This window comes from Elephas maximus, chromosome 1 (genome assembly GCF_024166365.1).
Source record: "Elephas maximus indicus isolate mEleMax1 chromosome 1, mEleMax1 primary haplotype, whole genome shotgun sequence".
Classification (NCBI taxonomy): domain Eukaryota; kingdom Metazoa; phylum Chordata; class Mammalia; order Proboscidea; family Elephantidae; genus Elephas; species Elephas maximus.
The window spans coordinates 85,072,424-85,096,520 of NC_064819.1; the positions used below are offsets into that span (position 1 = coordinate 85,072,424).

Here is a 24,097-nt window from a genome sequence, read left to right on the forward strand (position 1 = left end):
AGCTGTTTTCTGCTTTATGCCATTTACAATTCTGTGATAAAAGAAAAAATGTACATGTAGTACAATAGTGCAGAAGAGCAAGTCACATGGAATACACAAAATCCTGGAGATACAGGTCTTGAGAAAAAGAAAATTTAGGTTAGACATCTACCATACGATACTTCAAAATGAGCAAGGTCCTTGGGAAAATAAGAAAGGCCATTCTGGAGGGATTAATGAGGTTGGTGTACAGATGGATGTTTAATGACAAAATGACCAGAAGTTTTGGAGCATTGCCCACATTTCTGGGGAATAGTTTACTTTTAATACCAGTAAATATTTAAGGTCCGTATTTTAAGTCATTAAATAGAGACTTGCCTGCAATATGTTCCTCAATATCACATGGAGGATCTTGGATAAACAGGCTTTGGACTCACTGTACAGATCATCGGCCATACAGGCTAAGCTGAAAACATCCCAGTGAGAGAACACCCCTTACTTAGGTCCTTTCTTCTCCAGTCCAACCCTATCTGTTTAGTATTATTCAGAGCCTCCTCTTATTTTCTGACTCACCGATGGCATATTTTGATGGTTTCCAGGGCTCTTTGACTTTATTCTTTCAAACATCTTTATCTATAGCAAGCTTTACCGTTATGTCAGTGGCTTCTCAGAGAGAAGGGAGTTTGACAGGATCGCTCGGTTATTGATATGCCGTTCTGGACTCTGCATTTATCCTGTAGATTCCTTCAGTCTGGAAAAAAGAGTCAGTTCAGGTAAAGCTCATGGAGTTTTGAAGTCTCCCCCACCCCTAAAATCAACGTGGACATGATCCTCAAGAGAGGGATAGAGATGGAGGTATGGAATCAGAACTAAGGACAAGCTTAGGAGGCCAAAGGTGACAGGAGCAATGAGAGTCAGCTGGAAAACAGTTGCTGGCAGGGCACCGATCCAATTAGAAGTGAAATTCAATTAGCCAGTTCCACTAAAGCCTGTGACTGCCAGTGGTCTAAGGAGCACTCCATTAGGAGTCATTATCAGTGTGATATATGTTCGAGAGATGTGATTTTCTTGGGACTCTCCTGGTGGAGGCAAGTAACTTTCATTTAAAGAGTCTGCTGGTGAGTGCATCTTGGAGGAAATTACCAGGGCAGGAAGAACCTAGAACCAGAAAAGTTTACTCAGACTACAATCCAGTTAACCTTGTCCGTGTAAGGCTGCTAGACATTATCCAGAATACCAATTTCAGAAAGAGCAGAATTTAACCCACTGGTCTCCTTCTAGGCAAGTCTTAGGGTTTTTTTTTTTTTTCCCTGGGGCGGGGTGGTGGTGGTGGTGGTATAGGGAAGATACCCACAGGAAAAATACCAGTATGCTTTTATCAAAAGACAAGTCATCATCAAGCCAGTCAGGCTTCAGGAGGTGTAGCTCAGTGGTAGAGGGTGTGCTTTCCATGTATGACATCCCTGGTTCAATTCCAGGTACCTCTACTTTACCTTTTGGCAACCCTCATTTCATTTCTTTTATCATGTTTGCTCTGCTAACAGGAAAAGGAAGCTGATGGTCCAAGCGTTGCTTTTAGTGTTCTTCCATTTCTGCTTGTTGGGGCTTAGCATCTCCCAGGGCAGGGCATCAGCAGAAGGAAAACAAGAAGGAAGAGAAAGAAAAGAAATCAGCCCTTGCCCCAAAGCAAAAGACTTCCACCACAACAAGCGGCCATTAATATTCAGTTTTAGTTAGCATATCATGGAAGATCAGGATAGAAAAACAAGGACAGAGAGAAAGGGGAAAACGAAATTGCCTATGAAAACCCTTTAATTCTTTTAATCATCTAAGCAGTCATATCTGTTCAGTCAGATGAGAGGAAAGTTTCCAGGTGATTTTCTTGCCCCTAGTTAGTAGCGCAGTGGTTAAGAGTTTACCTGCTAACCAAAAGGTCTACAGTTCCAGTCCACCAGTTGCTCCTTGGAACCCTTATAGGGCAGTTCTACTCTGTCTTATAGAGATCTTAGAGTCGGAATTGACTCAATCGCAATGGATTCCAGTGGCCCTCTATTGTGTTCGTTGACAGAGCAGTCAATGGAGGATGAGTGCTTAAAGGACCTTGGACAACCCAAACTACAGCACTCAAGGAACACGGAGATGTTCAACACGAACACTGAAACTATAATTTCCAAATTTGAGCCATCGACGCTATCACTGGCCACTCTAGTTCAGTATGGAAAGAGATTAGGCTTAAGGTTTTAAACGTTTCTTGTGCAACTCTGGGTTTTACCAGAGCCGTTATTCTGGTTGATAGTAAAACGACTTTCGTTGGTGGTTTTCAAACACCAAGTTGTAGAAAATATCCCACGCTGCACACACACCTAGCTGAATTAAAATAACATCAGCATTGGCAAGTATCCGAATAAAATTCCTTCCCTGCTATGTTTCTTATATTCACCCACAGAATTCCAGTTTCTTGTCTTTAGAACTTCAAATAAAGTCACATATCATGGGCCCTTAATATCACACCAAAGATTTCTGAGGGACATGCAGCCAAAAGACTATGTAGAGGGGGTGTGGAAAGAGAGGACAGAAAAGGGTAAGAATAGATAGATGCATCTCAATTGCTTATGTTTCCTAAAATAAACACTCTCCATTGGAAGCCATTTCAAGAAGCTCCTACTTCTTGCCATACCAGAAATAAGGCACCAAGAAGGGCCTCCAAACTTCAGTCTTCTGACCTGGAATCAGAACCCTTATTCATTGGGCCATGGGGCCAATACACTAAAGAACCAGTCCAAATGTGAAGGGAAAGTGTTGCTAGGGAGCATTCGGTTTCTGTTTTCAAATGTTTTGAAATTCGAAGAAAATTTAATAACATTCCAAAAGGAATCAAGTAGCAGCTGAAACCACTGAAAACAATTACATAGCATTAATAAACTGTGCGATGATCAGAAGTGACATATTTCTTCCAGGGTGCTCTTCTCTAAGTCACTGATAATAATGGTGCTTTGGGTGAAGAAACACGGGTCAAGAGATAAACTCTTCAGTAAAGGGGTGTAGATGACAGCATGAGGAGAGGGAGCTCCAAAGACTGGTATGTTCAGACCTTTCCTTTCTGAAAGATAAGATGGCAATGCTCCAAGGAGAAAGGTCTGAAAGCTAAAACAAGAGCTCCACCTGTTGGAAATGCATGTTTTTAAAGCCAGGAAAATATTTTATTTTAATCCATCCATAACATAGGTTTTAACAATTTGATCCTCTATCAGTGAGTAGGAGAATCACCTGACAGGAAGGTGGAACTGGGTAGTAGGTCCGAAACCTCCCTTGTGACCTGGTTTGGAAGTCTGATGTGCAATTTGGTGACTTCCAAGCTACCTCAAGTGGGGGAAAGAGAGCCAAAATAGCATAGAGGGGCCCTTCTCTCACTGAAATGCTAACCCCTCAGGTATTTTGCTTAAGAGTCATCCCTGAGTTCTCTTTCTACTGACCCAAAAATGAATCCAAGGCAGTTTTCTGTGACCCACCCCCAACTATGCTTTATGTATTCATAGGGTAGGAGAGAAGAGAAATCCATAAACTCCTAAAGTATATATAAAAAAAAGTATAACAATTACAAATTCTCACAGTTTTCACATAGCCTTGGTTTTTTGGAAGTTCTGAGTTTTTAAGGAAGTAAACAATACTCTTTCCCAGAGGAAACGCTCTGTCTTTCCTCCTCGGAGAGATTAGCCTTTCCTTTACACCAAAACTTCCCCGTTTGTTCCCAGATTCACTGTACAGTATTTTTTCCAGGTTTAGGTCCAGACTAATGAACTATATTGGATCATACTCTGGATGGTATGTCCTAATGTACATTAATTCATCAAGATAATTATCCTCTTCCTTTGGATGTGACAGGAAACAGTGAGTAAAGACATGAAGAAGGAAGAGGAAGAGGAGAAAGAAGCTGAGTAGAAGGAGTGGCTCACATTGGTAGACAAGGTACATCATTAAGAAAGGCAAGCACAGAGATGCAGAGGATTAAACCCAGGTCTTCAAATTCTCTCCAACTCTTTTCTTTCCAAGGCTCCAATAAAGATGTACAAGACAACGCAGAGGGATATGAAGAAGAGTAGCATTCGTGTTGCTTCCAGAAAAATAGGCGCAGGTGGGGAAATAAAAAACAAAGGGATGAAATCACAACATTGAGCAAGTAATGAAGTCCTCCACTTCTAGCTGTATGGTCAGAAGCCGGTAGTGCTTTCTCCAGGGGCTGCCTCTTTGGTTGTTAAAATCTAAAGAGACACTAGGCAAAGACAGAAGAGAAATGACCCAATGGATGACAGCGCTTCTTTCAAACAAAATATTCTTGCCAACAAAGAGAATTCAAGGAAAGCTATCTGAACACATGAAACATGTAACCAATCGGTCACATATAACCAAAAAACAAACCTGTTACCATCAATTCAATTCCAGCTCATAGAAAACCTGTAGGACAGAGAAGAACCCCCCACAGGATTACCAAGGAGTGGCTAGTGCATTGCAACCAGCATATAAGATCCTAAGAGAAGAACTAAGGAAACCCTGCATAAGTGGGCATGGGTAGGTCAGTTGGTAGACCATAAGACTTTTAATCTGAAGGTCCAGGGTTCAAGTCCCTGTTCAGGCTTTGATCTTTGTTATTTATTTTATATAGCAGTCTTTCATTTTACCCTAGTTAGTTCCCTTAGAAGCTCTGTTTCTTCACACCTCTCTTTCCTCTCTATGCTTTACAGGAATCTGAAGAAAACCAGAACCTAAAAAGAAATGGTAGCCATTCCTAAGTGTATGTTTAAGTCTTTAACTCAAATTTGTAGACAAACATCAGCCTGAGATCAGAAGAACTAGATGGTGCCTGGCTACAATTGATGACTGCCCTGACAACAAACACAACAGAGAACCCCTGAGGGAGCAGGAGAGCAGTGGGATGTAGACCTCAAATTCTTGTCAAAAAACCAGACTTGATGGTCTGACTGAGACTAGAAGGACCCCAGAGGTCATGGTCCCTGGACTTTCTGTTAGCCCAAGACAGGAACCATTCCCAAAGCCAACTCTTCAGACAGGGATTGGACTAGATTAGAAGGTAGAAAATGATATTGGTGAAGAGTGAGCTTCTTGGATCAAGTAGACACATGAGACTATGTGGGCAGCTCCTGGTTGAAGGGGAGACGAGAAGGCAGATGGGGACAGAAACTGGCTGAATAGACATGGAAATACAGGGTGGAGAGAAGGAGTATGCCATCTCATTGGGGGGAGAGCAACTAGGAGTATATAGTAAGACGTATATAAATTTTTGTATGAGAGACTAACTTGATTTGTAAACTTTCACCTAAAGCACAATAAAAATTTTTTGAAGAAAATTGTAGATAAGTCAAAACAGGTACATATGTTTCTTAATTAGCTTTCCTTTAGTGCAAGAGGAAACCCTGGTGGTGTAGTGGTTAAGTGCAATGGCTGCTAACCAAAGGGTCGTCAGTTCAAATCTGCCAGGCGTGCCTTGGAAACTCTATGGGGCAGCTCTACTCTGTCCTACAGGATCGCTAAGAGTACGAATCGACTCGATGGCTCTGGGTTTGGTTTGGCTTGGTTAGTGCAAGAAAAGACTGGGAGCCTTTTCCACGATTAAAAGCTGTACATGCAGCGTGTAAAGGTGGTTGTGATGAAGAATTTGTTGGAGTAGGGTTGGCTCAATCATTTCAAAGTGAGGGCAAATTTACCTAACATTAAAGGGTAAAAGGAGTTGTCTTGAAGTTAGACTTTTGTAACCTGGGGACTGCCTGTATAAGCTGTCTACAAAGAACTCATTTTGTATATGTAACTAGATAGTTAGATAGAAATTAAATAGAATTTTAAAAAAGATATATCACGCAAACATTAATCAAAAGAAACACAAGTGGCTATATTTATATCAAATAATGAAAACTTCAGAAAAGAAACTAACAGGGACAGAGATAGACATAACTTAATGATAAAAGGATCAATCCACCAAAAGGAACAGGAAGTCACCAACTTACAACAGGGTTCTGTTCTAACGACTCCTTGCTAAGTGGGTTCTGCTGTAAGTCGAATATTTCTTTTCTTCTTTTTAGTTTTCATTATTATTGCCTTTTATTTTCAGTATCTTTATAAATCCAAGCTTTATTTTTCTTGGGAGGTTGGAAAACTTACATACAAACTTACAGATATGATGACAGTAAAAAATTACATACTGTATTACATACTACTAATCATAAGAAAAAAAAACAGTAGTGTTTCATTGTAACACTAACATGAGATAAGTTAGGACTACCTGAATAACAGTGATTAATGTGTGTATGCACCAAACAACACAGCTGCAAAACATGTGAAGAAAAAACTGATTGAACTGAAAGAGATGTAGTCAAATCCACAAGTATAGTTGGAGACTTCAACACCTGTCTCTATATAATTGAAAAGCAACTAAACAGAAAATCAGCAAAGATATACAAGGACTACAAAACTGCATCATCCAACAGACCTAATCAATATGTATATAACCCTTCACCAAACAAGAGCAGAATACACATTCTTTTCAAGTCCCCATGGAACATATATCAAGATACAGCATACAGTCTGGGCCATCAAACAAACCTCAACAAATTGAAAATAATTGAATCATACAAAGTGGGTTCTCTGACCACAATGAAACCAGATTAAAAATCAGTCACAGAAATGTAAAACAAATCTTCCAAATTGGCAACTAAACCACTCACTTTTATATAACCTATAGGTCAAAGAGGAAGTCTCAAGGCTATAAAAATGAAAATGTAACCTGTCAAAACTTGTAGGACAAACTGAAGCAGTACTGAGAATTTTATACCACTAAATGCATACAGAAGAAACGAAAAAAGTCTCACGTCAATTATCTAAGCTCTCGTTTGAAGAACCAAAAAAAAAAAAAAAAAAGAGAGCAAGAGAAGAGCAAAGTAAACTCAAATCAAGCAGGAGTAAAGAAATAGTAAAAATAAGAGCAGAAATAAATTAAATTGAAAGTAAACAAAATGGAGAAAAACAATGAAACAACAAGCAAGCTCTTTGAAAAGATGAATAAAATTAACAAACCTCTAGTAAGACTGGCAAAAACAAACAAACCAAAAAAAGGAGAAAAACACATGGTATCAGAATCAGGAATAAAAAAGGGGATATCACTATAAAGTCTACAAACAACAGAAGAATAATAAGGAAATACTATAAACACATAAATTTGACAACTTAATTGAAATGGACCAATTGCTCAAAAAACTCAAACTGCCACTACTCACCCAATATGAATATGTATTTTGAATAGCAGTATATTAAGGATATTTGATTTAGTAATTTTAAAACTCTTCCACCCAAAAAAAGAATCACCAGGTCCAGAAAGAGTAATTAGAATATTCCAACAAATATTTAAAGAGTTAACACAAAATGGTTTCCAGAAAACGGAAGAGGAGGGAATACTTCCTATTTTATGAAGTCAATGTTACTCTCCCCACATGCATCTCTCAATTTTTCCTACTGCTTTCTTAAAGTGCCTGGAGAGAACAAATGGATAACAGGAAGAAGAGCTAGCACATGAAATGACCACATTACGTCTGTTGATAAAAACGGACCCTAAAACAAATAAATAATTGAGCCCAGGAACAAAACCATGCCGAGGCCAATCACACTTGGAAACCATACAGTCTCTCTTCTGACTACCTGCTATGGGTATTTTCATTGGAGAAGAATATTGAGAAGTAATGACATTCCAGGTGCAAGTGCTGGGAACAAACAACAAATTCTGTGTTTTCCTAAAGATGCTTTGATTCAACAGGAATACATATACAGACATTCCTGAAACCATAAAGCATTAGAAAGTTACCAAGAGTGAACTGGAAATTCCTAGAAGTTTACTGGTCATACAAAGCAGATGTGCTAAGATTGACCGTGAAGGAACAGAGGCAGCAGCGGTTCTTTACAAAGAAAGCTTTCAGCATACTTGGGATCCATTCACCTGTTATTTTGTAGTAGTCCCCCGCTAAGGACAGCGTCCCAAGTCAATTCTTAGTAAGTCCAATATCTTTTTTTTTTTTAGTTTTCATTACTGTTGCCTTTTATTGCCAATATTTTAATGAATTTGTTCTTTATTTATATTGCATGGTTGGCACGAAAACAATAACATAACCAACATTGTATTTAGAAGATATTACTAACTACAAGATGTACAAAAAAAAAAAAAAATGCGAGTGGTAAGTGCGGTTCTTTGTAAGTCAAATATAGCCTAAGTCGGAAACTAACTGTATCTATTTTCCATTTTGACAGAAAAGCTTTTCCCTGCTTCTTCACATGGTCTACCTCCTTTTGATGTTAACTGAGGTTTCCAGTAAATGTTTTATTTAAAGATTGAAAATAAGGAGGAAAATGGTGTCCGTGAGGAAATACAGGAAAATTGATATTATGAAATACCAGCTGGGAATGTGTTGATGCTAGTTATTTCTTCTACTTTCGTATTAGGAAGGCTTCTAATTCCCTGACAGTCTGCGTTACTTTGCGAAGCGTCCAAGCCACTCATTCTTCTGAAAAGACTCGGGACCTACAGCCGTCCATCTCTCATTTTTAGACAGAGCACCAGTAGAGAAACCAGTGGGGCTTAAGATGGGCTTCTCTGCTTTTGCTCCATCCTTTGGCCCAGAAAACACAATGCACTAAAGAAAACTATCCGCAGAAGCCTTCCCCCAGGCCATTTTCTGCCTTTTTGTCTGTAAAATAATAGTACAAATGGGAGCTAAGATGAACCACCTGCTAATGTGCAGGCTTTTGTGTTGGGTGTTTCAAGTGGTTCTTCATTGCTCTGCTTTCTTAACGCCTTCCTTCCGTTGTCAAAGTCTCCTTAGGGGATGTAGAGGCTCACAGCCTGTGAATGGAATAGCATTCAAGGCAATACACAGGGTTATGTTTTTACTTTCTATGTGTGGACAAATGGTATGGAAGAACTACATATTAGGAGAACTATATCTGTATTCCTTCGGGAAGAAAAAAAAAAAAACATTAAAATGGTTGCTGTCAAGTGGATTTCGAAGCGTAGTGCCAGTATAGGACATGATAGAACTGCTCCATAGTGTTTCCTAGAATCTGCCAGTGACTCTTTGGTTGGTAGCCGAGTTCTCAACTAGTGGACCACCCAAGGGCTCCATTCCTTAAAAATGAGTTTAAACAGGTTGAAACAGAGGAAAACTCCGGAGGTGCTGGGGATAGATCCCTACACCTCTTACATGCTAAGCGTGCGGTCTACCCTCCTTCCGGACAAGATTTTGCTAAACTTTATTTACAGTTAGTACTACTACAATCTTAAAGCCTAGCAATGCAACGGTTATATAAAAAAAAAGTGATGATAATAATTATGCAAAGGTCAACAAAACTGTTGAATCCTGGGATTGAACCAGGGACCTTCAGATCTTCAGCCTAAGGCTCTCCCAACTGAGCTATTTCAGCTGCTTGGAAGGGGGGGGGGGGTCATTTTAGTTATATATCAAAGTATTGCTTACAAGACTTGTGCATTTATACATACAAAGCCTATTCAGTGTCATCAACTCACAAACCTGAAATTATATGAAGTCTGTTGCCACCATGTCTGAAAAATGTGATCCAATTTTTGGAGACCGTGGATGGGTTTGTAGAGGAGGAGTGCCAGGAATGAAAGGTAAAACAGGAAGAAGCTCCTCTGCTTGGTAACTTCAGGTTGTCCCACAATCCAAACACTACTCAGAAAACTAAGCAAATTCCAAATGAAATGATCGAGCCTGTTCTTTCTCTCCTCTTTCAGTCCCCCTTTTTCTGTCTTGCTCTTCAATGACACTGAAAAGGGGATCAGAGGATTATTGAGCATATCAGTGTGGTGAAGGGCTTCTTGCTTTGGAGTAGAAATGGGGAAACAGTTAAAGGCACACCATCAAACAATGTGTTTATTTTCATATGAATACACAAAAAGTGTTTTCAAAAGGATAAAGAATGGAAATGTTGGGAACTGTAAAAACCAAATGAGTTGCATGGTTTCCTGTGTGATTATTCTGCTTGATTATAAAACGACTTTCATTGGAAGTTTTCAACCACCATGTTGTAGATAACATCCCACACCACACAAACACACCTAGCTGAATTAATATCACAAGAGTATCGGCAAGTACATTTCTTACATTCTCCAACAGAATTCCAGATTCTTGTCTTTAGAGCTTTAAATAAAGTCATAATGTGGTCATTTAACACCACATCAGATTCCTGAGGGAGATGCACCCAAAGGGTTACGTGTGGGGGTGAGGAGAGGGAGGGCAGAAAACAGTAAGAATAAACAGATACATCCCAATTGCTCATGTTTCCTGAAATAAACACTGTCCATTAGAAGTCAATTCAAGAGGCTTTTACTTCTTGTCAAACCAGAAACAAGGCACCAAGAAGGAACTCAAACTTTCAGTCTTCTGATCCATAAGCAGAGGCGTTGTCCATAGGATGACTAGAGCAATACATTAAAGAATTAGTCCAAACCTGAAAGTGAAAGTGTTGTTAAGGAGTATTGGGTTTCTATTGTCAAATTTCTCACTTTGCAATCAGAAGAAAATTTAACCACATTCAAAAAAGGAATTAAACAGCAGCTGAAAACCGTGAAAATCACAATTACTTAGAATTAATAAATTGAGATTTTGAGAGGATCACAAATGACATATTTCTTGAAGGTCACTCTCTTCTAGTCACTGATAATAATGATGCATTTTGGTGGAGAAACATGAGTCAAGAACTGAACTTTGAAATAAAGGCATGCAGATGACAGCATGAAGAGAGAGAGCGCTATAGGTTGGTGTGTTTAGAACTTTCCTGTCTCAAAAATAAGGTGGCATTACATGAGGGAGAAAGGTCAGCAGGCTCAAACAACAGTACCCCTTGTTGGAAATGCCTGCTTTTAATGCAAGGAAAATATTTTATTATAATCCTTTCAAAACATATGTTTGAACAACTTGATCCTCCACCAAAAAGAAGAAGAATCACCCAATATGCAGGTGGTCCAGCGTTATGGGTCCTAAATTTCCCTGGAAGAGTGGTCCTGATGTCTGAGGTACAGTTTGCTGGTTTCCAAGTTAACTTCAAGTGCAGAGAAGACAGCCAAAATAGCTTGGAGATGTGCTTGAGTTATTGAAATGCTAAACTGGCAGGTCTTTTGCTTAAAAGTCTTTCCCTAACTCCCTGGCCCATTGATCCAAAAACTAATCCAAGTCAATTTTGTGTGACCCACTTGAAAACAGATGCCTTACATATCTGTAGAGTAGGAGAGATGAGAAATACATAAATTCCTAAAGTAAAAAAAAAAAAAACAAATTCAGTTTTTTCATAGTCTTGGATTTTTGGAATCGCTGAGATATTTGCAGAAATAAGCAATGCTCTTTTCCCATGACCGTCTTAGTCTTTCCTTCCCAGAGAGGTTAATCTTTTCTTCACACTAAAACGTCCCCCTTCTGTTTGTTCCCAGATCCCCTGTACAATATTTTCTCCAGGTTTAGGTCAAAACTAGCGAACTCTCTTGGATCATGGTCTGGGCGGTATGTCCTAATGTACATTTATTCATCAAGATAATTATCCTTTTCCCTCGGATATGGGCAGCAAACAGTGAATAAAGACAGATAGAGGGAAGAAAAGAAAGAGAATTAAAAGGTAGAGAAGGGGGAGAAACAAAATGAAGAGACAGAGGAGTGGCTCACACTTGGTAGAGAAGTTCAGGAAGGAAAGCAAGCATAGACATGCAGAAGATTAAATTCAGGCTTCCTTGCTTACCCACTGTTATGGAATGTTCATGCCATCTTCAAATTCCCTCCCTTTCAACTCTTTTCTCCTCTGCCTTCCAAGGTTGCAAGAAAGATGTATAAAACAATGCAGAGGGATATGAAGAGTAGCATGAGTGGTTGCTTCCAGGAAAATAGGTACTAGTGGGGAAATGGGAAACAAGGATAAAATCACAACACTTGGCGGGTAATGAAGTCCTTCATGTCTAGCAGTATAGTCAGAAACTTGGCAGTGCTTTGTCTAGGGGATGCCGTTCTGGTTCTGAAAATCTAAAGTGATACAAGTCAAGGAGAGAAAAAGGGAAATGCTCCTAGGTATGACAACATCTCTTTCAAACAAAAATCTTCTTGGCAATGAAGAGAATTCAAGGAAAGTTATTTGAAAACATTAAATATGGAACTGATTGGTCATGTATAACCAAAAAAGCAAACCTATTATTCTCAATTCCAACTCATAGAGAACCTACAGGACAGAGTAGAAGGGCCCCATGGGGTTTCCAGGCTGTGGCTAGTGGATTGGAACTTCCATAAATGAACCTAAAAGATGGGTTCTGGAAAAAAAACACAAAAAAGGGGTCTGGGTAACTCAGTCGGCGGAGCAGCAGGCTTTTAATCTAAGGGCCCGGGGTTCAAGACCGTGTACAGGCAAGCTTTATTTTACTCTAATTATTTCTCTTAGTAAATGGGCCTTTCATTTTACCCTAGTTACTTCTCTTAAAAGCTCTGCTTCTTCACTTCTCTCTTCCCTCCCTTTGCTCTACAGGAATCTGAATAGAACCAGAACGGAAAAAGCAATGGTAGCACATTTCCCAGTCATAGTCTGTTTTGTGACACTCTAGGCAGAAGCATAAACCTTTCTGTAATTCAGAGGAAAAGAGACAGGGATGACAAAAAGCAGAGATAGCAAGAAGAAAGAAAAAGTCAAGATTCAGGAATATTTTGGATTTCAGGAGCTAGAAAATACGTAATGCCTTTCACTGAGCACAGAACGAATTTTGTACAATTCTGCTTGTACATTGACTAAAACTTTGTTTGCTTTTCCCTTTATGGAATGTTTACATGATGAATTTTCCAACCCTAAGAGACAGCCTTGTGAAGTCCTTTTCTAAACACTGGAATACCCAAGTCAGAAACTCTGCAGTTTGCTGACCTGGAGATTTGGGTTCTTATATGGTTTTGGGAGGAGAAGCTCCTGTGAGTTGAATGGCAATGGGGGTTGTAGTTGGAAATGTCAATCAAAACTTACAGGCTCTAAAAGCAAAGCAAAACTAAAGGAAATCTTGAAAGGAGTGAAAGAAATGGCATCTTACCTTTTCAGAAAAAAAACAATTAGAACGAGAGTGGATACCTTATCAGAAACCACAGGAGAGCTACCCTAAAAGAATGGTTCAAGTAAGTTTTCTGGAAATGAACGACATAATACAAGACGGAATTTTGGAATATCAGGAAGGAAGGAAGAGTATGGTAAGCAAAAATATGAGTAAATAAAATAAGCTTTTCTTCTCCTCTTGAGTTTCCTGTATTATGTTTGATGTTGAAGCAAAATGTATAACACAATCTAATGTGATTGTAAAAGTACTTAGAGAAAACAATAATATTATAAACAAGGGAGGGTTGCTATGAGTCGGAATTGATTCATCGGCACACCAAAACAACAACAATAGGAAAAAAGGGAGGTCAGGTTGCTGCACTTAACTTGAACTGGTAAAATGATGACACCAGTACATTGTGATTTATCAATGTGTGTGCATGTATATGTACATACATACATACATACATATATGGCTATGCCACTATAGAAATCTATGCAAAGAGATACACTCACAAACTCTGTAAATTAAAATGAAAAAAAATTTTTTTTGAGTAATCCATAAAAAGACAGGAAAAAATAAAACCTAGAAACTAAACAATTTTATTACTATTGCCTTTTATTTTCAGTATCATTATAAATATAATATTTATTTGTCCTGGAAAGTTGAAAACATTACATATAAACTTACAGACATGATGACATCAAAAAATTACACACTGTACTACATATTACCCATGACAAGATTAAAAATAAAAAACAGTTGTAAGTGTTGCTCATTGTAACATGAATAAAAGATAAGTTAGGACTACCTGAACAGCAGTGTTAAGTATGTATGCACCAAATAACAGAGCTGAAAAATATGTGAAGAAAAAGCTGATTGAATCGAAAGGAGATGTAGACAAATCCACAAGTATAGTTGGAGACTTCAACAACTGTCTCTAAATAATTGAAAAGCAACTGAAGAAAAAATCAGCAAAGATATGGAAGAACTAAAAAACTCCATCAGCCAGCAGACCTAATTAACATTTAAATAACACTTCACCAAACAAGAGCAGAATACACATTCTTTTCAAGTCCCCATGGAGTATGTACTAAGATAGAGCATATAGTCTGGGACATCAAACAAACCTCAACAAACGTAAAAGAATTGAATCATAGAGTGAGTTCTCTGACCACAATGGAAACAAACTAAAAATCAGACACAGAAAGATAAAACAAATCTTCCAACTTGGAAACTAAGCAACACATGTTTATATAATCTGTAGGTCAAAGAGTAAGTCTCAAGGATATGAAAATACAACATGTCAAAATTTGTGGGGCACACTAAAGCATTACTGAGAAAGAATTTTATACCACTAAATGCGTACAGAAGAAAAGAAAAAAGCCTCACATCAATTATCTAAGCTCTCACTTGAACAACCTAAAAAAGAAAAAACCACAATAAACCCAAATCAGGCAAAAGGAAGGAAATAGTAAAAATAAGAGCAGAAATAAATGACACCGAAAACAAACAAAAGAGAGAAAATCAATGAAACAGTAAGTTGGGAGGCATGGCCAAGAGGGCAGAATCAGGCACTTCCAGCACGCCTTAACCTTCATCAAAGTTATCCATTATCTATTGCTTAGTTAGTGTTTTTCCCTCCCCACCCCGCCATCAAAGATTGTTTCTTTCTCTGTGTAAACTTTTGGATGAGTTTTTACAGTAGTGGCCTCATACAATATTTGTTCTTTTGTGATTGACTTATTTCACTCAGCATAATGCCCTCCAGATTCACCCATTTTGTGAGATGTTTCGAAGATTTGCCTAGTATTCCACTGTGTGCATGTACCCTAGTTTGTTTATCCATTCATCTGCTGATGGGCGCTTAGGTTGTTTCCATCTTTTTGCTATTGTAAATAATGCTGCAGTGAACATGGGTGTGCGTATGTCTGCTTATGTAATGGCCCTTATTTCTTCATGATATATCCCTAGGAGTGGGATTGCTAGATCTTATGGTATTTTTATTTCTAGCTTTCTAAGGAAGCGCCATATCATTTTCCAAAATGGTTATAACATTTTTCATTCCCACTAGCAGCGCATAAGAGTTCCAAGCTCCCTGCAGCCTGTCAAGCATTTGTTATTATCCACTTTTTTTTTTAATTATTCTTGCCAGTAATATTGGGGTGAGATGGTAGCTCACTGTAGTTTTCATTTGCATTTTTCTAATGTCTAGTGATCTCGAGCATTTCCTCAAGTGTCTGTTAGCAACCTGAATGTCTTCTTTGTGAAGTATCTGTTCATATCCTTGGCCCAATTTTTTATTGGATTATTTGTCTTTTTGTTGTAGAAGTGTTGGATTTTTCTATAGGCTTTAGAGATTAGACTTTTATTGAATTTGTCATAGTCAAAGGTGTTTTCCCAGTCTGTAGGCTCTCTTTTTACTATTTGGGTGAAGTGTTTTGATGAGCATAAATAAGTGTTTAATTTTTAGAAGATCCCTGTTATGTAGCTTATCTTCTTGTGCTTGTGTATTGTTAGTTACAGTTTGTATCCTATTTAAGCCATGTATTCAGTCCTCTAGCATTGATGCTATTTTTTTCTTCTATGATCTTTATAGTTTTGGGTTTTATATTTAGGTCTTTGATCCATTTTGAATTAGTTTTTGTGTATGATGTGAGGTATGGGTCTTGTTTCCTTTTTTGCATGTGGACATCCAGATTTGCCAGCACATTTGTTAAAAAGACTATCTTTTCCCCATTTAAGGGACTGTGGGCCTTTGTTGAAGATCAGATGACCATAGGTGGATGGATTTACACCCAAGTTCTTGATTCTGTTTCATTAGTCAATGTGTCTGTCATTGTTCCCGTATGAGGCTGTTTGACTACAGCAGCTGTATAGTAGATTCTGAGGTCAGGTAGTGTGAGTCCTCTTACTTTATTCTTTTTTTTCAGTAGTGCTTTACTTAGCCAGGGTCTCTTTCCTTTTCCATATAAAGTTAATGATTACTTTTTCCATCTTGTTAAAGAATGCTGATATTTGGATCAGTTTTTCATTGTATTCATAGATTGCTTTTGGTAGAATTAACATTTTCACAATTTTGAATCTACCTATCCATGAGCATGGTATGTTTTTCCATTTATGTAGGTTTCAGTTGGTTTCTTGCAGTGGTGTTTTCTAGTTTTCTTTGCATCTGTCTTCTACGTCCCCGGAGAGATTTGTTCCTAATTATTTTATTTTTTTAGAAATTGTTATAAATAATACTGCTTTCCTGATTTCCTTTTCCTAGTTCTCTTTATTGGTGTGTAGGAATCCAACTGATTTTTGTATGTTTCTCTTGTATCCCGCTACTTTGCCAAATCTTTCTGTTATTTTCAATAGTTTTCTTGTGGAATCTTTTGGGTTCTGTATGTGTAATAGCATGTTGTTGTTGTTAGATGCCATCAAGTCACTTCCTACTCATAGTGACCCTATGTACTACAGAACAAAACACTGCCTGGTCCTGTGCCATGCTCACTCACAATCATTGCTCTCCTTGAGCCCACTGTTGCAGCTACTGTGTCAATCCATCATGTTGATGGCCTTCTTCTTTTTTTGCTGACCCTCTACTTTACCAAGTATTATGTCCTTCTCCACGGACTGATCCCTCCTGATAACTTGTCCAAAGCGTGTAAGATGTAGTCTCACCATCCTTGCTTCTAAGCATCATTCTGGTTGTACATCTTCTAAGACAGATTTATTCATTCTTTTGGCAATCCATGGTATGTTCAATATTCTTCACCAACACCACTATTCAAAGGCATCAATTTTTCTTCAGTCTTCCTCATTCACTGTCCAGCTTTTGCATGCATGTGATTGGATTGAAAATACCAAAGCTTGGGTCAGGCCCACCTTAGTCGTCAAGTATAATATCATATCATCCACAAATAGGGATAGTTTTACTTTTTCCTTACCAATCAGGATGCCCTTTATTTGTTTTTCTTGCCTTATTGCTCTAACTAAGACAACCAGCACTATATTATATAGGAGTGGTGATAAAGGGCATCCTTACTTTGTTCCTGTTCTTAGGGGGAAAGTTTTCAGCCTCTCTCCATTAAGAATGATGTTGGCTGTTTGTTTTGTACAGATGCCCTTTATTATGTTGAGGGACTTCTGTTCTATATATATTTCATTGGAAGTTTTTATCAGGAAACGTTGTTGGACTTTATTAAATACCTTTTCTGCACCAATGAGATGATCATGTGATTCTTTTGTTTCATTTATGTGACGGATCACATTCATAGATTTCTAATATTGAACCATTCACATACCTGATGTGAATCCCACTTGGTCTTGGTGTATTATTATTTTTTTTATATGATGCTGAATTCTAACGGCTAGAATTTTTGTTGACAAATTTTGTATCTATCTTCGTGAGAGACATTGGTCTGTATGTTAATTAATTTATTTATTTTTGGTGTCTTTCCCTGGTTTTGGTATCAGCATTTTGCTGGCTTCATAGAATGAACTCAGAAATATACTTTCCTTTTTTATGTTCTGAAACAGTTTGAGTAGTATTGGTGCCAGCCCTTCTCTGAATATTTGGTAGAATTCTCCAGTGAAGCCATCTGAGCCAGGGCTTCTTTTTGTTGGGAGTCTTTTTTTTTTAGTCACAGAACTTTATTTCTAAACCAATTTTAAGGATCCAAAGATTAAAGCACAAAAAACAAAACCAGAGCCCAAACAGCTATGGTTGTCTACGTGCTATTAATTCAAGTGGGCAAAAGGAATTATACCAAATGCCAAACCAAGATATCCCTGAACTAGAGACAAGTTCAAGGGCCTTCCTGCCCTTTGACGTTGTCATCATCATTGTTTGCTTGGAGGAACCCACCTGTGCCATTCCCATTCAATGGGCTTCCTAGACGAAAAGACTAGTAAAAAGTACTTCAGTGTAGTGAATTATCTAATACCCTTTAACATCATCCCAGAAAGTCTTGGTTAATATAAAGGTGAAGTGAACTACTTAAGATAACTAAATGAACAGCAATACAAACTTTAAGGATTTTTATCTTTTGTTTACAGCCATAACCACAGGCTGGGAATAGTGCCCGGCAATGGTGACTCAATAATGATGATTTATTGAATGATGGACATCTTGAACTTTATTTCCACTAATTACTCTCCCATCTCAGAAACGTATGACCTTCCTCAAGCCCCACTTGTTACTAAGTTGGTAACTAATTCAAACAGGGTTGCAGGACTGCTACCTCATGGATCTTATGACAAAAGCACTTAGGCATCCTAAAGCCACTATCTAGACAAAGATAAGTTACCTATACAAACTCTGCCCTACAGGCAAAATGCAAATTCATGAGAGAAAGAAGAGAGAGATAGACAGGAACAAAGATGGGGAGAGTCATCAGCATCCACAACACACTACATGCCAGTGCTTTTGCACCTATTCCGAGTCCACTCTGGGGAAAGACTATTGTTCAGCTTGTTTCACTTTCCCTTGATCCTCTGCTTAATGGCTGCTTGCATCACCTCCTGGTTGCGCATGAACTGGTGAGGTCCAATGACATTCACGTTTTCATCCAGTTCCAAGAGAATGGGGACACCAGTAGGAAGAGTAAAGTTGAGAATGTCTTCTTCTGAGATACCTTTCAGATGCTTCAGGAGTACCCTACTGTTATTTCCATGAGCAGAAATCAGGATGGTTTTGCCACTTAATACTTCTGGAGCAGTAGGGAAAAAGTCTCTCCAAAATATCCTTTAGGCTTTCAGATGGTGGCAGCTGATCCATAGGTAAGTCTCACATTTTGTACTTCCGGTCATTGTAGATCTCCTGGTAGGACAGATGAGACTCCTTGAAGGGAGGTGGGGTCTCATGGTAGCATTTTCTCCAGAGCCGCACCTGTTTTTCTCTGTGATTCAAAGCCACTTTCTCCCTATTGAGACCAATCAAGGCTCCATGGTGATGCCAGGATCTTTCCACAGGAACCCACTCCTGCCCCAGTTCCTCCAGGATCAGCCAGGCCATGTGGATCGACCGATTCAGGATGGACGTGAATACAAGGTCAAACTGAAAGTTTAGCTCCTTGAGTTGCTTCCCACAGTTCAGAGCTTCTTCCACTCTTTTGTTGTTAAGTTCCTGGTCCTCCCAGCTACAAAAGCACCTCTCCTTATTCCAAGTACCTATCTCTGAGCATAAAAAGTTTATATTTGGGCATACTAGTTGCTGAGTTTCCCTGGTGTTGCAAGTAGATGAACATTCAGTAGTAACAGTACATCTGCAGAGAGGTCAGCAGCAGCAATAGTGCTTCTGTGGCGCCAAGGGGCCAGCACCTTGAAGGACTCATTCTGTTGGTTTTTTTTTTTTTATTTATTATTACCTTTTCAGTCTCTTCTCTTGTTATATGGATCTGTTTAGATTTTCAACCTCAGCTTGTGTTAGTTTAGCTATGTTGTGTGTTTCTAGAAATGTGTCTGTTTCCTCCAGGTTTTCAAATTTGTCACACTAGTTTTCCATAGTACTGTTATGTTTCCTTTAATCTCAGTTGAATCTGTTGTAATATCTCCCATTTCGTTTCTTATTTGAGTTATTCGAGTCCTTTCTTCTTTTTCTTTTGTCAATTTGGCCAATGGTTTGTCGATTTTGTTGATCCTTTCAAAGAACCAACTTTTGATTTCGTTGTTTCTTTCTATTATTTTTCTATTTTCTCTTTCATTTATTTCTGCTCTGATCTTCATTATTTTGTTTCTTCTGGAGGATGTGGGCTCGTTTGCTGTTTTGCTTATATTTGTTTGAGTTGTATTCTTAATGTTTTGATTTTGTCTGTAACTTCTTTTTAGATGTGTGCATCTATTGCTATAATTTGACCTCTGAGAACTGCCTTTGCTGTGTCCCAGAGGTTTAGATATGATGTGTGTTCATTCTCATTTGATTCTAGGGAATTTTTTGAGCCTGTCTTTGATTTCTTCTATTGCTCTGTGGTTTTTAAGCAAGGTGTTATGAAGTTTTCAAGTATTTGATTTTTTTTTCCTTGCTCTTTCTGTTATTACTTTCTACTTTTCTGGTGCTGTGATCAGAGAAGGTGCGTTGTATTATCATAATGTTTGGGATTTTGTTGATGGTTGCTTTGTGGCCTAAGATGTGGTCTATTTGAAGAACATTCCATGTGCATTGGAAAAGAATGTGTACTTTGCTACTCTTGGGTGGAGTGTCCTATATATGTCTATGAGGTCAAGTGGGTTGATTGTGGCCGTTAGATCTTCTTTGTCTTTTTTGAGTTTCCTTCTAGATATTCTGTCCTTTACTGAGAGTGGTGTGTTGATGTCTCCCACTATTATTGTGGAGCTGTCAGTTTCTCTTTTCAGTGCTGTTAGAGTTTAAGTATTTTGGAGCCCTGTCATTGGGTGTGTAGATATTTAATATGGATATGTCCTCATGGTGCATTGTCCCTTTGGCCATTATATAGTGTCCTTCATTGTCTTTTATGCTTGATTATGTTTTAAAGTCTGTTTTATCTGCGATTAGTACTGACACTCCTTCTGTTTTTTGGTTGCTATTTCCTTGACGTAGTTCTTCCTAACCTTTGATTATTAACATATTTATGTCTTTGTTTCTAAGGTGTTTCTCTTGTAAACAGCATATTGTTGAGTCCTACTTTTTTATCCATTCTATCACTGTCTGTCTCTTTAAGGCTGCATTTAAGCTATTTATGTTCTGTATGGTCACCAATAGGTGTGAGTTTATTACTGTCATTTGAAAGTACTTTTTTATTTTTTGAGGTCCTGACATTTTCTTTATTTCTCTTACTCTCCTATCCTTTCTTTTGTTTGCAGATCAAATCTCACTATTTCTTAAGCCTCTAAACATATATTATCTTATACTGCTATACTAGGAAATACGTAAGGGGGTCGCAGACCAAATAACACTATTGCTGCCCCTAGGACATTTCATCCCATCAGCCCGCTCCAAAGTTCACATTTTTTAATAACTGCTCCTCTCTTTCTCTACCTTTTTTTTTTCTCTTCTAACAATGTTTTTCGAGCTGTCTTCTCTTAAGAAGAGGATAGTACCACAGCCTGGGAGAAGATATTTCAGAACTTATGTTTAACAAAGGACCCCTATATGATATATATGGAGAAATCCTATAAAACACTAAGAAAAATTAATGAGCCAGACCAAAAATTGAACAGGTAGTTAGCAAAAGAATATAATCAACTGCCCAATAAACAATTTCGAAAGGTACTGTGTGAGGGCCACAAAATATACAAGATGAGTTCTGTGTGCAGAGGATTCTGGAGAAGAACCGGAGCACCTAGCTGAGCAGAGGCCTGGACCAGGAAAAAGCACGACAGATACCTGGCTTCATGGTAACATCACTTCAAATCCATTGACTAGAACAAGAACAACCCCATCCATTATAGATTAGATATGTTTTTTCCTGGTCCCCTAGCACAATTCCTTGCACATAAGGACTAGATATATAAGCTCACACCCCACATTACTCTTCATGGACCTCTACCTGGGTGACATTTGATGCTTTGCTGTCCATCATTAGAATGTTAGTACCAATCTCTGTATGTGGGTGAACTACTAATGACTTGCCTGATCTACATGGCTTTTACTGCCTCTTTTTTCAGAATCTGACCTGTGACCCTTGGAGCCACCCCTGCTGCTGGTCTGGTGCCCTGCAACAGTTGGACATCACTAACTATAAGGAAAATGCAAATTAAAAACACATTGAAGTAATAATCCCTTTCACTGAAAATGCTTATGTTAAAAGAACGGATGATAACAAGTGTGGCTGACAATATGGAACATCTGAAACTTTCATATATTGTTGATGAGGGTATCAATTGGTACTTCCCCTCTGGTAAACTATTTGGAAATATTGCCTAAAGCAAAATATACATATAACCTAGAACCCAGAAACTCCACAGCTCCATATAGACCCAAGAAAATGCATGCTTAGTGCCCTTGAAAGACGTGTACAAGAATGTCCATTGCAGTATAAGTTGTTTCATACGTATATGAACAGTAAAATTAATGAAAATAGTGTTATGGAAGCAGCGATTGAGAAATCAAATGATACACTGCATTGCATAAATCTGCTACAAAAGACCTCTTTAAAGTGTTGAGAAGCAAAGATTCACTTTGAAGACTAAAGTGCACCTGATTCAAGCCATGCTGTTTTCAGTCACCTCATATGCATGTGAAAGCTATACAGGGAATAAGAAAGAATAAGAATTGATGGCTTTAAATAATGGTGTTGGTAAAGAATACTGAATATATCATGGAAGAAAGAACCAATCTGTTTTGGAAGAAGTACAGCCAGAGTGCTCCTTGGAAGTGAGGATGGGGAGACTTAGTCTCACATATTTTGGACATGCTATCAGGAGGGACCAGTCCCTGGAGAAGGACATCGTGCTTCGTAAGGTAGAGTGTCAGTGAAAAAGAGGAAGACCTTTGGCTAGATGGATTGACATATTGGCTGCAACAATGGGCTCAAGCATAGAAACGATAGTGAAGATGGCACAGGACCGGGCAGTATTTCTTGCTGTTGTACATTGGGTTGCTTTGAGTCTGAAGCAACTTAAAGGGAACTAACAACATCAATGACAGTATTAATGGGATGGACTATGACAGCAATGAAAAAGAACATCTGCTACTACAAACAATATGGATGCATCTAATAAAAAATATAAAGATGTTGTGAAAAGACCAGACTTATTGGTCTGACTGAGACTAGAAGGACCCTGGAGGCCATGGCCCCCAGACCTTCTATTAGCCCAAGACAGGAACCATTCCCAAAGCCAACTCTTAAGATAGGGGTCAGAGAGGACTATGGGATAGAAAAAGATACTGGTGAAGAGTGAGCTTCTTGGATCAAGTAGATGCATGAGACTACGTGGGCAGCTCCTTTCTGGAGGGAAGATGAGTGGTCAGAGGTAGTCAGAAGCTGGCTGAAAGGACACGAAAATAGAGAGTGGAGGGAAGGAATGTGCTGTTTCATTAAAGGGAGAGCAACTAGGAGTATATAGCAAGGTGTATATAAATTTTTATATGAGAGACTGACTTGATTTGTAAATTTTCACTTAAAGCACAATAAAAATTTTAAAAAAGATTTTGAAACAACTACTTTATGAAAAGAAGTACAGGTGCTATCGGGACATTATTCGGAGTAGAGACATTATTCAGAAGTAGTTGGAAAAAATGTTGTAGGAGAAGCAGTTTTGAACTGTAATTTGAAACAGGTGCGATTTAGAAGGAAGGAGACCATTATAGGCAGGGGAAAGATTACTCTCTCATGAGTCAAATTATATTAAAAACAGAGGAGTTTACAAAATGTAACTGTTGCTGCTCTGCTTAAACTGGGCCTTTGAGAGGAGGGAGCTGGGTTCTATAGTATCTTCTACTATATAATCTCAAATTTAATTGGTTCCAAGAAAGAATTTTTTAATCCTGGATGTAACAAGTGGATGTTTTAAGTGTTTAAGGGACTCATACAAAAATAATACTTCAAAGTGATCTCAGAGATAAGAAAAGCATTTTTGAATATATATCCTTTTGTTGTCCTCTGTCACTGTGATTAACAATAAAAGCTAAAATTACCAAAAAAAAGAAAAAGAAAAAATATGTATTGAGGGAACAAATCTATACTCAAAACAGAACATATTGTATGATACCATATACAGTATTTCAGAGCACAGGAAAATAGTGGTAGAGTTCAGATGACTGGAATTGATTTGGACAGGAACAAGGGAGCTTCTGAGAGCTGAAAAATTCTTTATCTTGGTCTGGATGTTGGTTACATGAGATAAACATAAGTAATAACTCATCAGGGTGAATAACTGAATTTCATCCATTTTACTCTTTGTAAACTAAGCCTCAATGTAAGCAAAAATAAAAAAGAAGAAGGAAGGATTTCCTTGGCTATCTTCTCACCTCCGGTACATTCTGTCTCTTCTTTAGTGCTGTTCAAGTTGTGGTCTGCAGATTGGTGCCTTCTAAAAGCTGTGTTTTCCCTGTCT

General features: G+C 38.3%; 2 non-coding genes and 1 pseudogene across 2 annotated transcripts; 1 reads left to right on the forward strand and 2 right to left on the reverse strand.

The window, feature by feature from the left end:
* The first annotated feature begins 4,539 nt into the window (after nucleotides 1-4,539).
* Nucleotides 4,540-4,612, forward strand: TRNAK-UUU (transfer RNA lysine (anticodon UUU)). The gene has a single exon. It is a non-coding gene; the product is annotated as a tRNA-Lys (tRNA).
* Nucleotides 4,613-9,380: 4,768 nt separating this feature from the next.
* TRNAF-GAA (transfer RNA phenylalanine (anticodon GAA)) lies at nucleotides 9,381-9,453 on the reverse strand. Its single transcript has one exon. It is a non-coding gene; the product is annotated as a tRNA-Phe (tRNA).
* A 9,089-nt stretch (nucleotides 9,454-18,542) lies between these two features.
* On the reverse strand, nucleotides 18,543-19,308 carry LOC126077819 (bisphosphoglycerate mutase-like; annotated as a pseudogene).
* Nucleotides 19,309-24,097: the final 4,789 nt, after the last annotated feature.